This window comes from Ambystoma mexicanum, chromosome 1p, assembly GCF_040938575.1.
Source record: "Ambystoma mexicanum isolate Mex_15411 chromosome 1p, UKY_AmexF1_1, whole genome shotgun sequence".
Taxonomy (NCBI): domain Eukaryota; kingdom Metazoa; phylum Chordata; class Amphibia; order Caudata; family Ambystomatidae; genus Ambystoma; species Ambystoma mexicanum.
In genome coordinates this window covers 396,604,241-396,618,303 of record NC_090921.1, presented here as the reverse complement: position 1 = coordinate 396,618,303, position 14,063 = coordinate 396,604,241, and the positions used below count along the sequence as shown (strand labels likewise).

The 14,063-nt window shown below is 45.1% G+C and overlaps 1 protein-coding gene across 2 annotated transcripts in view; it reads right to left on the bottom strand.

Annotated features, from left to right (window-relative positions):
- The window catches only part of HOMER3 (homer scaffold protein 3), a 1,163,927-nt gene that overhangs the window by 177,584 nt on the left and 972,280 nt on the right, over positions 1 to 14,063 (bottom strand). The window lies entirely within an intron of this gene.

Here is a 14,063-nt window from a genome sequence, read left to right as displayed (position 1 = left end):
AAAGGTTGATGGGGATGCAGTTCCCCCTGTTACATAAGGGACCAGGGAGAGCAAAGTATGTTGCATGGCCGCACATGAACAAAAACAATTTCATCAAAGCGTTACCATCTCTTACTGCAGGAGCGAGAAAATTGATTTATGAGTTTGAGAAGCAGACAGCCGGTATCACTCTGGCTGTTGGGGATTTGAAATGTTTATTTGTTGCGACACTAGGTGATCAGGTTGATGACATATGGGTGAAGGCAGGGTATTCTAGAGGGCCATTGGGGGATAACATTCATGATGGGGCCCACTTTAATGACATCAGAGCACATGTGTGGGCGGCATTGCGATGGGTCTACTCAGATCTTCAACCCATTATGCAAGGCATGATTTGGGCTGAAGTCCCCACTCAGTATATTTTACAGACGCAAGAGATGTGGAGGGTGGAAGCAGGGGAGTCAAGGCACAAGGAGTGAAATCCTGTGCCCACACTCTTACTCCTATCATTACCAATTTTATAAATGCATCTTTTAATACCAACTTGGTCCCAGCTAGCATCAAAGAAGCCTGGGTGACTCCCCTGCTTAAAAACCTACACTTGACCCCACTATTCCCACCAATTATAGGCCAATAACTACAGTTCCGTTCCTACTTAAAATCCTCGACATAATAGCCTACAATCAAGTCAAAGCACATCTAGAACAGAACCATCTCCTTGGAACCAGGCAATCTGGAGTCTGTCCAAATCAAAGAACGGAAACGGCCCTTCTGGTCCTAAAAATCCAGATGGACACCATGAGAGACACAGGGAAACTTTGCATCCTCCTTCTATTAGATCTATCTGCAGCGTTCGATCTAGTGGACCATAACAAACTCTGCTCTACTCTAGCCGAAGACTTCAACTTCTCCCCCAAAGCCACCATATGGATCAAATCCTTTCTTGCAGAACAAACCTTTAGGGTATCCATAGGTAAAGAAGCTGCTGACCCTATCCCTGTCCCCATTGGTGTACCTCAAGGCTCTTGCCTTTCCCAGACACTCTACAATGCATACAACTAAGCTCCTCTTCCCAGCTCTAGACGATATGGGTGTCATCTACACTAACTTTGGAGATGACACCCAGATCCTCATCCCACTTACAGGGAACTACACCCAAGACACTCAGAATATCAACAAAATCTATGCCATAATTCAAAACTTGATGGCCTTAAACAGCCTCTGCCTCAATGATGAGAAGACGGAGGTGCTCATTGTGGGACCCCAGTCCAAAATAGCTGCACTTCATCCTGACTACTCCTCCATCAACACTGATGGCACTATGATTCTGGTACTGAAACATTTAAAAACTCTAGGTGTGTACCTAGACGCTAACCTCACCATGACCAAACACATTAACGCTGTTTCATCATCCACTTCCTACACCACCAAACTAATTGCCCTAAGCCGCCAATTCCTGACCCCCTACCAACTGCATTACCCTGGCCAGGGTGTTGATTTTATCAAGACTGGACTACTGTAACGTATTATTACTTGGAACATCCAGTTCCAACCTTAATAAACTACATCTCATACAAAATAAAGCCCTACGAGCCGCCCTCGGAATAAGAAAATCTGACCATATTTCAAACATCAGAAGAGACCAGCACTGGCTGCCCATTAAAGCTAGAGTCATCTTCAAAACCCTCTGCATTTCCTTTAAATGCCTCAACAAAAATTGACTCACTTACCTGACCCACGCTATAGTCAAAAAAGAATATGCCAGATCCCTAAGATCCAAGAACCACGCACTCCTAGCAATCCCCCGGTACAAAAATATGAGTGCTGGTGGCAGTAGCTTCCAATATCTAGCCCCTAAACATTGGAACACTCTCCCTCTCTTCATCAACAATGAGGAAACTTTCACAGGAGTCAAGAAATCCTTAAAAACCTGCCTATTCAACCAATTCTAATAACAAGCACTTCTATGCTACTTGGAAATAGGACTACACTTGCACATTACCTCTGATTGTTGGAAATAGATCTGCTTATGTATGATTTCCTATCTTCAGTTTCAGCACAACTGTATATATCTTTGTCTTCTACTGTTTTAATCTATACTGTAACTGTGCCCGACTGGCCCCTCTAAGGAATGCTTTAATAAGCTGTCTTTAACCTTGCCATGATACCTAAGAGTCTGGGCGTGTAACAAATGCAATAAATAAATGGGATTGCTGAATCCCATTCCTTCATTTTGTGGTCAAAAGAGAGCTCCCCAAGGAGGTGCAACAGGCCCTCAACAAGATAGTGGGGATCCAGAGGTACAATCCAGAGATACAATCCATAATCAAACAATTACAGTAGAAGGGGTGGTAGTTGCAGCCTTACAGTACGCACAGACAGAGCATAGGGCAGTACAGCCAGATGCAAGGACTGCACCACCTGCATGGGGGGAGGATATGAGTGGAATGGTGTGTTTCAGCCACAGTACCAGGGGTGGCCCAATAGAGGGTACCCCCAGGGGAGAGAGGGGTCAGAAGTAGGGAGAGTAGGATTTGGAGGAATGGAGCCTAGAGGGGAGAATAATGGACAATGTTGGACATGCGGGAGAATGGGACACCTCATGAGAATGTAGAAGCAGGCCAGTAGCTTCCTATAACCAGATGCCCCATACTCCCCAGGAGCACCAGCCCCATACCCACCACACTAAGCCCCTGCACCTACCGCAGCCCCGTACAAGGTGTGCTGTCCACTCCAGTTTCCCAGCTGCAAGCACAAGCCCCTAATGGCCCAGCCCCGTATGCAGTGCCTCCTGCTCCATCACAAGTACCTCAACTATCCAACAGTAATGCAGTTCCCAACGGCACCGTCACACACTACCAAGGCGTGTACTGGGAGGGAATCCCTTTACCTTCCCAGGACAAGCACCTACCCAGACTAGGACAGCCCACAGAGAGCCTTAGCGTGGCTAGTCCTGTCAGTCACTGTCAACCCCATAGAGGAACCCTTGGTGCGGGGCATGGACGTAGGCAATAAACCATTAATTTTCATGGTGGACACAGGAGCAATAAAATTGTGCATCAGTGAAGGACATTTTCCTTTATCAGGTGAAGTTATAGACAGGGCAGTGCAATCAGTTCCCTTTACAGAAGAATTAGCCATCAAGGTGGGGGGCAAGCTAGTAGCTCCGTTGTTGTTTTCAACAACATCCCCTGTCAACCTGTTCCAATGAGATGTTCTCAGTAAGCTGAACATAACTGTCTCGTTTACTGAAAGGGGGTTAGTGTGTTCAACCCCAGGAAGGAGTCACATAAGAGCCATAGTGATCATACATGCTTTTGGAAGCGAGACAGCAGCCCAGGGAATCCCAATCCACCCAGATCTGTTCATCTATGGGGTCACAGTGCTATTAAATGCAATTCCTCAATTGGGTAATGGGTGCTGGCGAATACATTCCAATTTCCTGTTCAGGCCCGCTCAGCCTCAAATACTTGGCTGGGATGATTCTTATTCTGGTCATAGAAGGGGCGGTGGTGTCCAAAAAAAGGATTGTTCTAATAGGCACAGATACAGATGGAGGGGAATGGCACAAAGTGTTGCGTATAGAATCCGCTCAACCACTTAAAGACGTGACAGACGCAGAGTTGTTTGAAGAGAAGGACAATGACGAAGCAAAAGTGCTAGCTTGGTGTGTTCCTTGCATGATTATGATACAGTATTCGTCAGGTCCCATGTCTTATGTTCTTGGCATAAAGCGCCCCATCCTTTGCCCAAGAGGAACTAGCCCAGGTCCCTGACATTCTGTGGATGACCAAACCCCATGACGTAGGGCTCTTGCGGAGCAGGGCTCCATTTCACAGAATAAATTACACAATCACTGCACTCTTACAATAAGGCATCATTGTACCCTCTAACTCACCCTGTAATCTGGCTATATACCCCATCAAGAAATCAAAATGATCTAGCTGGAGGATGTTTCGGGATTTGCGCCCTCGGAACGACAGAGCAAGCAGAGTTTCTGGTAGTACCCAACCCTGCAACAATAATATGCAATATACTCACAAAAGCAACCCACTTCACTGTCATCGACTTGAAAAATACATTCTTCTCAGTCCCATTGCAACCTGACTCCCAATCTCCTACAGCGTTTACACATGGCAGGAGGCTATTCCAAACATACAAGTTTGCCCCAAGGGTACTATGAGTGACCTATGTGTATCATCTTTAACAGGGTATTACATGTAGACTTGGGGAACATATACGTGCCAATCACTATCATTCAATATGTTGATTTGTTAGTATGTTGCACCAATGAACAGTACAGGGACAATTCCATCATCCTGCTGCAACTACTTGCTGACAAGGGATACATGGTCGATAGGGCGAAGTTGCAGTACTGCCAACAAGAAGGGTTATACCTTGGTCAACTTATTTCGTTCCATGGGGAGAAAATTGCACCAGAAAGTGCTGCAGCGGTGTGCAGCACACCCCAACCAGTAACAGTTAAAGACATGCACACATTTTTGGGTTTGTGTAATTATTGCAGGGCATGGATTTTTGACTACATGGCTTGCACGTGGCCACTGCTACAGGCTCTCAACGATGCCCAGAAATTGAAGAGTACAATCACATGGACGGAGGACATTGTCCTTAGTTTTCCAAGAATTGATATAGGCCATTGCCACCGCCCCTGCTCTAGCAACACCTGACAACACACAAGATTTCTATCGCTTTTGACATTCAGATGGACACGATGGGCCATAAGCCCTTGACATACTACAGTGACATGGTAGACTCAGTTATGCAGGGCCTATTCCCATGTGAGCAAGCTCTCGCTGAACCAGCGTTTGCTACAGAGAAGTCAGCCACCATTACGATTGATTTGATTGACAATTGATAAAGTCCAGCGTTCGCCTGAAAGCATCTTGGCGCTTCTAGCAGGAAAATGAACGTGAAACCAATTAGAAAAGAAGGTCTTTGAAGCATTGCGGAAAGCTAGATGATTGTCTATAGATTTAAGGGAGCATGGTAGGGCATTCCAAAGGCCAGCCGCTACCACTGAAAAAGAGCGACCCGCAATGCAGCTGTACTTGACCACACGAATAGATAAAAGGCAGGCATCGGCAGAACAAAGTATGTTTTGGGACATAAGGCCGAAATTTAGCCTGCAAATATTCACCGGAAGCCAATGAAGTTGAATCAGAATCGGAGAGATATGGGAAAAACGGTGAGTGGGCGTGGGCAGACAAACAACGGTGAGTGGATGTGGGCAGCCGAGCAGCAGAATTTTGAATAACCTGAATTCGCTGTAAGATGTATGCTGGTTGGCCCAGGAAAAGGGAGTTACAATAGTCGATTGAAGAAGAAACAAGTGCCAATGCTACCGGAGCGTGAAAATGAGATGGAATGTAGGGGAGAACCCAGCGAAGTAGCTTCAACTCAAAATGGCTCTGTTGACAGACCACACTAACCTGGGGTTCCATTGAGAGGGAGGAAGAAAGCTTCACCCCCAGTTACTTAAAAGTAGTGACAGGTGTCATAAATGGGCCTAGAGAGAGAGGCCAGAAGTAAACAGTCAGTAGTCCAGAAAGAAGAGGCCTTGGGGGGGCTTCCACCAACACCTCAGTCTTTTCCCTGTTGAGCTTGAGCCAGTTGTTCAGCATCCATTCTCCTACAGCCTCCAGGCACACACAAAACCTGGCTGCTGACTCAGGAATGGACAGGTCAAGGCGAACCAGAATCTGCCTGTCATCAGCATAATAATAGCAGAGGAAGCCATGGGAGAAGAACAATCTGGTCAGCGGTTGAACGTAGAGATTGAATAAGGCCAGGGAGATGGCAGACCCTTGGGAGAGACCACAGGTGAGATCCATCACCGGAGAAAGGAACGGAGGAAGAGAAAGAGTTTGACGAGGGTCCGTTAGAAATTAAGTAAACCAGGGCAGGATGGTACCCAAGAGGTCGGCACCTGCCAGGCGATCCAGCACAATCCCATCATCAATGGTGTCAAAAGCAGCCGATCGGTCAAGCAGCAAAAGAGTGCTGATGCTGCTCTCGTCATGGATCCGTGCTAGATCGTCCACAACAGAGACCAGGACACTCTCAGTACCTCACCCTGGGCGGAAACCAGACAGAGAAGCATACAAATTAGGCTTCTTCGACAAAGGAAGTGAGCAAAGGGCAGACTAAATATTAGACACAATGATGGTCATTTCTTCAACAGAAAAACATGACCAGGAGTCGCAGGATCCTGTGAAGGAGGAACAGGTACAGAGGCCGAAGAAAGACCACGAACAACCTTAAATAATTCATTGGGGTAACTGAGAGAAGTCTCAATCAAAGCATAATGGTATTTCGGTGGGGTGCTCAGTCACTCTGTATGTAGAACATGCAGTCTTTACTATTTTAGAATGATCCAAATCTATCCCGACTAAACAACGAGCATCAGCTTATGAGGTCATACTGTCTAGCATGAACATCCACATAGTATGCTGTAAAACAGTGAACTCAGCCACCTACCTGACATAAACCATTACTGACACTGACTATGTACATGGACTATGTACATGACTGTGCCACTTATGATGGACCGGACTATGACATTCCAAAGGCACGAGATTATGCCCTTGATGACGAGAAAGTGTTCTTTGTTGACGGTTCCGTAACAATTAACAAAGAGACAGGTATATATACCCAGAGGTTGCAAGTGTACAGGTACATTTGACAGCCCCATACATGTCCTTACCAATCACCCAAATTACTGAACTACAAGGCCTGGCGTCACAGGAAGAGAAAGTGTTGTGGCAAAAGAGGGTGTGTGCAAACCCCACAGACATGGTATGGAGGCAGGGCACTACATGTAAGATTGTAATGACACATGAGTTGGTGATGGTTTGCGTTGGAGCAGTGGGATTACCCTTCCCATGTGCCAAAGCAGGACATTGCTGCTGACATACAGGAGGATTGGTATGTGCCTAATCTTCAAGAATTATTCAATTAGTTCATATCCAACTGCAAAGAGTGTCAAACTTACAAGACTGGGCAAACACTACGGACATGACACAGCACTTTTGCCTCGCCCTACCGGCCCATTCCGTGAACTCCACATTTATCACGCTGACATGGGAGAACAGTGCAACACCTACCAGTATTTAATTGTGATGGTGTGCCCCTTCTGTCTTTGGGTTGAGGCTGGTCCATATGCACATCCAGACGCTTAGTCTGCAGCCAAATTGTTAGTGAGAGAAGTGGTACCACAATGGGGTGTGTGCGAAGTGTTAAAATCAGATAATGGCACACACTTCTTTAACAAGCTGTTTGAGGAGATCACAGATCTATTAGGTATTAAGCATAAGCTGTGTTCCATTTATCATCCTCAAGCCAACGGCATTGTCGAAAACGAATAAATGGCCTCTTGTAGGTCAAGTTATCTAAACTGTGCATTACTCTCAAGACGAATTGGGGCCACTGTTCGCCTTGGTCCTTTTCAGCATGAGGATGCATCCCTGTAAGGATCATCATCATCTGTCCCGTCATGAAATCGTGACGGGCAGCGCAGGCATATGCCGGTTAGAAGCACCTCAGATGCGTACAGAGAGTTTAAAACATATCTCTCTGCGTTGATGAAATCAAACTTATTTCTCAACAGTTAGCCCCATGGCGATCAGAAGACTACATCAGCGCTGCACCAGAATCTGCAAGCTCGCCACCTCTCCAGCTGGCCAGAGGGGATTCTATTTATGTCAGCAAATTTGTCCGCAGGTGGAGTGAGCCATGGTTCAACGGTACATTCACGGTCATGTATGATACTCCATTTGCAGTCAAGGTAAAGGAATTGCGGTAGTGGTTACACCTCTCGGATGTCTGGCGGTCTTCCCATACAGCACCTCCTCCATACAACAATAGCACCAGTTTCTTCAGTATTATGATTTGGTTTTTCTTTTGATGCATAAACACAGTATAGCATGGTGATGACTGCCCACTGACATTAATTGTGGACACTCACTTTTTGATTTTGTATGTATGTATATTGTGAGAAACCTGAGGGTATCCTCAGACCTACTCCCCATGAATCCTCTTCCCCAGTGGCCAGGGAAAGGTCCATAATTTGTGGATCCTGACCCTGTGGGTGGAGATGCGAGGGAGGATCACCTGGGTGGAAGGTGCTTGGGTATTGGGGAGAGGATATTCACAGGCGAGACATGGTATCCCCCATTTTCTTATAAGAATCAACTTCAAACTTCCCCTGCCTTTATAGGCTATTGTAAATCATCTTGCCTCATTCAAACCATTATGGTACTGGGACGAGGAAGAGACGACTAAGAGTAGTGCAGACTAACATGTCATTTCGCCACTCTAATACTGGGACAAGCAAGAACCATACAGACTGTTGTAAGTGTAAGGCATGCCCAAAGTGCTCCACTAATTATGGTCAGGCAATTTGGCCTAAGAACTCACACCTGCAGGTGTATAAAAGGTGGGGCCAACTAGGCGGAAAGGGAGTCCAGCAGAAGAGAAGCCAGCCGAGCACTGCCGGCCTGTGGGAAGAATCCAGTGCAAAAGGAGGCGGACGAGTTGGGTCCTGCTGGACAGCCCTGACGCCGGCAGAGAACCCCAAGGAGCTGCAGAACCAAAGCCGGGCGGACCGCGAGAGGAACACGGAGGGTGGAGCCTCCTTGGTCGGTGTCAGCAGCAGGAACTGCAGGCATGGGTGAGATCCGAATTATGCAAGTTACCGGCAGCATGTGCGGGAAGTGAGCAGCACTACCGGTAACCCACAGAGAGAAGGCGAAGTGTGAACAGGGCTCGCAATCTGAAGAAAACGTGTTTGCCGGAGTAGAAACAGAGACAGCAGCTACCCGTAGCAGACGCCAGAAAAGAGATCACTCGAACTGTGGTCTCTTGGGGGCTGTTAGAAAGCCAAATTAAATGCTGAATGTAACTGAATGAAAGAACATGATTGCTACTAAAAGTTGCTCAGATTGAAATTGGTCAGTGGTGAGCTGGAACACTAGGGGGTTTAGTCATTGGCTCACTGGGGGCAGTGCACAGGAAGTACTGTTCTCCCATAAAATGTTTGTGTAACAAGAGACCTGGATCACATTTGAGGTGGAATTTGATGGATATGTGACTTTCCAAGCAGAGGCCACCAAGGGGGAATGTGGACGCCCCAAGGGCGGCATCTTAATAGGTATAAAGTCATCTTATAGTCAGAGACTGGTAAATGACCCTAAACCTGGTAGTAACGTGTTAGCTGTGGCAGTTACCATAATGGAGAACGGCGGAAAACATCAAGATTTGTTAATCATTGATGCTTATGATCCTCTGGGTACATCGAAGACTGAGTCTATCCTCGAGCAGTTGGATACCATATTAATGAACTGGGATGCTGATCATGAAAGTAATCCGATTATATTATGTGGGGATCTGAATGCGAGATGTGTAGACTTAAAAGGTTGTGGTAAATATGATAATGTATCTGATTTCAGCCGAATGCCATAAACAAACTCTATTACCAAAGGCAAGGCATGGGTTGATTATTTAAATGAATGGAGGTGGTCACACAACCGGTGATAATCCTGGACAATCCACCTGGATAATGGGCACTAAGAGGGCAGTCTTGGATTATATGGTGGTTTCTGAATGTGTTTTGGGTAACGTCATGGGTATCCATATTGCTCCTAATACTTATAGTGACCACACCCCAGTTACCCTGACCCTGAGGGGGAAGGGGGAAAGGGATTTGGGAATGTTCTCTGATGTGATCATAACAAATCAAGGGAATCGGATACGTTGGTCCCAGTTTAATATTGAAAGAATGAGGACCTTGATTTTCACTGAGGGCTGCTGTCTGAAGAGTGAACTAAGGGGGAAATCCCCTGAGGAGATAGAGGTATGGCTACAATCTCTCACTCAGTCCCTCTTTAAGCATACCCAGGTCCCTAAAACTAAATGGAAATCAGTTGTAAGGGGTAAGTTTGATATTAAGATCCGAGATCGTAAAAGGTTAATGAGGCGAGAAATTTGAACCAGTAGACTCACCTCTATTAACAACAGGAGCCTGCAGGAGAGGCTGTCTGAGATTAAGTATATTAAGCGGTAGTACCATACGTGGCTTCATCATTACCGTAAGTGCCAACAACGTGAAAAATGGGAGGGCTTTATACAGACCCTTATGAGCAGAAACACCCGCAGAATCTGGCAAATACTAGGAGAGGCAGGAGGGTACCAGGGATCAAGAATAGTTAACCCTATTGGTGAGGAGCAGTGGGTAGCACATATTTAGCATAAGATCTTTAACGCAAACATACCCGCCTCTGCCATGGTACTAAATATAACCCCTTGGCCCTTGCCTTTAATCCATAACGTGTTAAAGCAGGTTATCATAGCACTTAAAACCTCTAAAGCCCCTGGCCCGAATGGGCTGGCAAACGTGGTACTAAAAAGTGACCCGGATAATTGGGCACATGTACTTCTAACACTCTTTTCACGTATCTGTAGATCGGCTGTAATTCCGTCTTCATGGAGAAGGTCGCTGTTTATACCAGTGCATTAAAAGGGAGATCGATGTAATGCTGGTAATTACCGACTTCTCTCCATGCTTGACATAACCAGCAAAATGTTCATGACACTTGTCCTTAAGGAACTTGAACCCTGGGTTACATCAAATAACATCTTGAACTATGCACAGACGGGGTTCAGACCTGGTTCTGGGACAGCACATAACATCAGGGTCCTGGATCTATTGATCAATAATACCCTGAGTAATAAAAACGCCACCCTGTACATACTTGTCGATTTCTGTAGTGCGTTTCACCAAGTTAAGAGGGAGACCTTGTGGGACAAGTTAAGGGACTTGAAGTGTCCTGGTTGGATACTACATGAATTGGTGAGTTTACACAGTAACAACAGTGCTAGGGTCAGACTTAACAACGAGGGAGAGGCCACTGATCCCATCTTTATTAACAAAGGAGTAAAACAGGGCTGTGTTGGTGCGCCCATGTGCTACAATTTGTACATAGCTGACCTGTTACCCCGGATGGCCGCTAAAGCAAATTGCTCCTCAAAATTGGGGGACACCCCTATCGTAGGGATGCTCTATGCGGATGACTTAATATTGTTTGATCGCACATTGTCTGGAGTAAAGAGCATGCTTGAGGAGTTGTCTCTATATTCGGCGCAATTGGGGCTCACCATTCACCTAAGGAAAACTAAGATATTGGTAATTGCCAAAAGTGGTCCTTGTCGTTCAGGAGTCGAGACTAGCCTGGGGAGAATAAGTATTGATCAATCATACCCATATCTGGGGTTAGAATTTGATACTCAACCCAATTATAATTTGATCATCTCACAAAAAAAGAGGCGGGCAAAACTTCTTACACTGCAGGCTTGTAAATTTGCCAAAGGAACAGCTGGGTTTAGTATCGCGGGGATCATTAGACTCTATCAACAGTGTTTTGTCCCCGCTATCTTGTTTGGCCTGAAGGCATTAGCAATACAAGATATGAACTGGCTCAATATACTTGAGGGCCAGTACTTGCGTGCAGTATTGGGTTTGGGCCCTGTTTGTTCTGTTCAGTATCTTAGGTTGGAACTGGCTTTGACATCCCTGAAAGGCATGGCATTACGAGCTCGAGGTGTGTTTTATCTGAAAGCTATTTCCTCCTTATCTTGTAAACTGCTCAGCTTGGCTGGTACTCATTTTGATAATGAAAAGTCACCTCAAGGAAATAGCTATAACAGCTAAACGAGTCTCTCTTTGCCGACATAGAATGGTCCAATGATAAAAGCGGCTAATGCCATTTATCCATCAAAAAAAATCTTTTATACGAAAAAAAATGAATAGATGGGACTGGACTCAGAACTACATCCATCTGTCAACCTTGAAGGGGTACGAAGCTGTAACGCATGTAATCCACAGATACAGAAAGCCCCAACAATACCTGTTATGCCCAGATCCGGAGGTGCGTCAATTTATGTTAAGGCTACGGACGAACCAGCTTCAGGTGCTAGCAGTTATTGGGCCACGGTTGGGTATTTTACCAAAGGATAGGTGCTGTCGTATCTGTGAGAAGGGAGAACATCTAGAAACCACCAGGGACGTCCTGATTATGTGCCCCCGTTTGGGTCCACTGTATATGTGCATGCTAGGAAAGCTGGTAAACAACTATGAAACTATCAAGGGAGAGTCCTTCTGGGATTATTGCCTAAATTCGGACTCAATTAGGACACAACTGGCACTATATAGGGTTTGGGTTAAAGTTAAAAGTTTATTACCCAACCGGCCGGCTTTAGTGGAAACTTGAGTGGTTCCTCAGGAATCAGCCCCTATTAATGAAGCTTGAGGTCTGACCATTACGATTGATACCTGGTGCTCAGTGGTATGCGCTCATTTGTGTCAGGTATTTTGTGTGTTGGGCTGCATATGTATGGAGTGTGCCACACTTTACCCCTGCACTGTATTATCCTTATACTGTATTGTGTCTGATTTATACATACATGTTTAATTTTATTCAATTTTTACATAATTTTCTATAATCCTCATATTTAATGTACTGACTGCATGTATGTTTGTATTAAGTTATTATACGTATTTGTATTTTTTGTGTAAAGTTCAAATCTGAACTAATTCACAATAAGCGTATTATTATTAATGCTGAATGAATGAAAAAGTATGTGCAAGAATTAACCCAAAGCAACGGGTTGTGAGGAATAATCTGGCCAAGATTTACTGTAAACAGCAGAATAAAAGATCCAAACCATGGAATACTGACTGAAGTGAAAGCTTGTGACAGCGCTAAGAACAGATAAGTTTGTGTGAATTAACCGTATAGTGATTTGAAAGCAAGGAGCGAATTGTATGAAATACATGAAAAGCAAGTATGAAATATTGCTGAAGAGGATGAAAGTAATGTGATAAAAGGAAGCCCTACGAAGTGAACTGTATGAGAAAACACCTTGTTGCTAAGTCCAGAGACTGGCAGAGAAGAAAACACATTGTGTCATAGCCAAAAGGCTGGCAAGGAGAGTGCCAAATGAATGTGAACCAGCACGCAGGGACAGGTACAGAAGAGCCTGTGTGAGCAAGAAAGCCTACGGTTACCGGTTGCGTGACCTGTAATGGGTGGATCGGGTGGTCCGACAGCTGTGCCTAGACCAGGGATACTCCATCTGTGAAAGCTACAGAAATATACAGAGAATCAAACCAAATTTATAAAAGATTGCTGAAGCAAACAGAAGGAAAGCAGTCTGTATGAATTGTCAAGAAACCAGAAGGAGTGTAAAGTTGACCTGGATTTGGTTTTGAACATTGAAAGACTGAGACTAAGTACAAGTTGGCAAGCTGAAGTCCTGGGGAAGGGAAACCTGAGACCTTATGGACTTTGTTGCTATCTCGAGAAAAGGAACCTTGAGGCCCTTTTTGGAGCTGTAGAACAGTGTGGTCCAAAGGCCAATGTGAACAGCCAGCGCTAATACTGATTGTTAGGAGTGTGAAAAAGGCAGCGTTCAACTTGAAAATTTGAGGGTGCCTGGACCAAGAACCCTCAGTAAGAAACAAGTTAAGTGTAATCAGTGAACTGCGCCAATTAACAATAATACAACAACTGTTAAGTTATGTTTTTAATTCCATTCCACAGCCTGACACGTGTTTCGAGCAAAGCTCTTTTTCAAAGGCGATGAACCTTGTCCAAGATTAAATCACTAGTGCTGTAAACTCTAGGGAACGATTCCAGAACTTAATATTACTTGCAATTGCAATGACAATTAGAGGCAATCAGCCTTCCGGCAATAACAGTATCCAAGGGAGAGCGCCTAGGCTTCTATAGGAAGTAATATTAAGTTCTGGAATCGTTCCCTAGAGTTTACAGCACTAGTGATTTCATCTTGGACAAGGTTCATCGCCTTTGAAAAAGAGCTTTGCTCGAAACACGTGTCAGGCTGTGGAATGGAATTAAAAACATAACTTAACTGTTGTTGTATTATTGTTAATTGGCGCAGTTCACTGATTACACTTAACCTTTTTGGAACTGTGTTATCTTCTTGGGGAAGGGAACCCCAAGACTTTGGGGAGCCGTCTTGAATTTGGGGAAGAGGAGCAGGAAAGT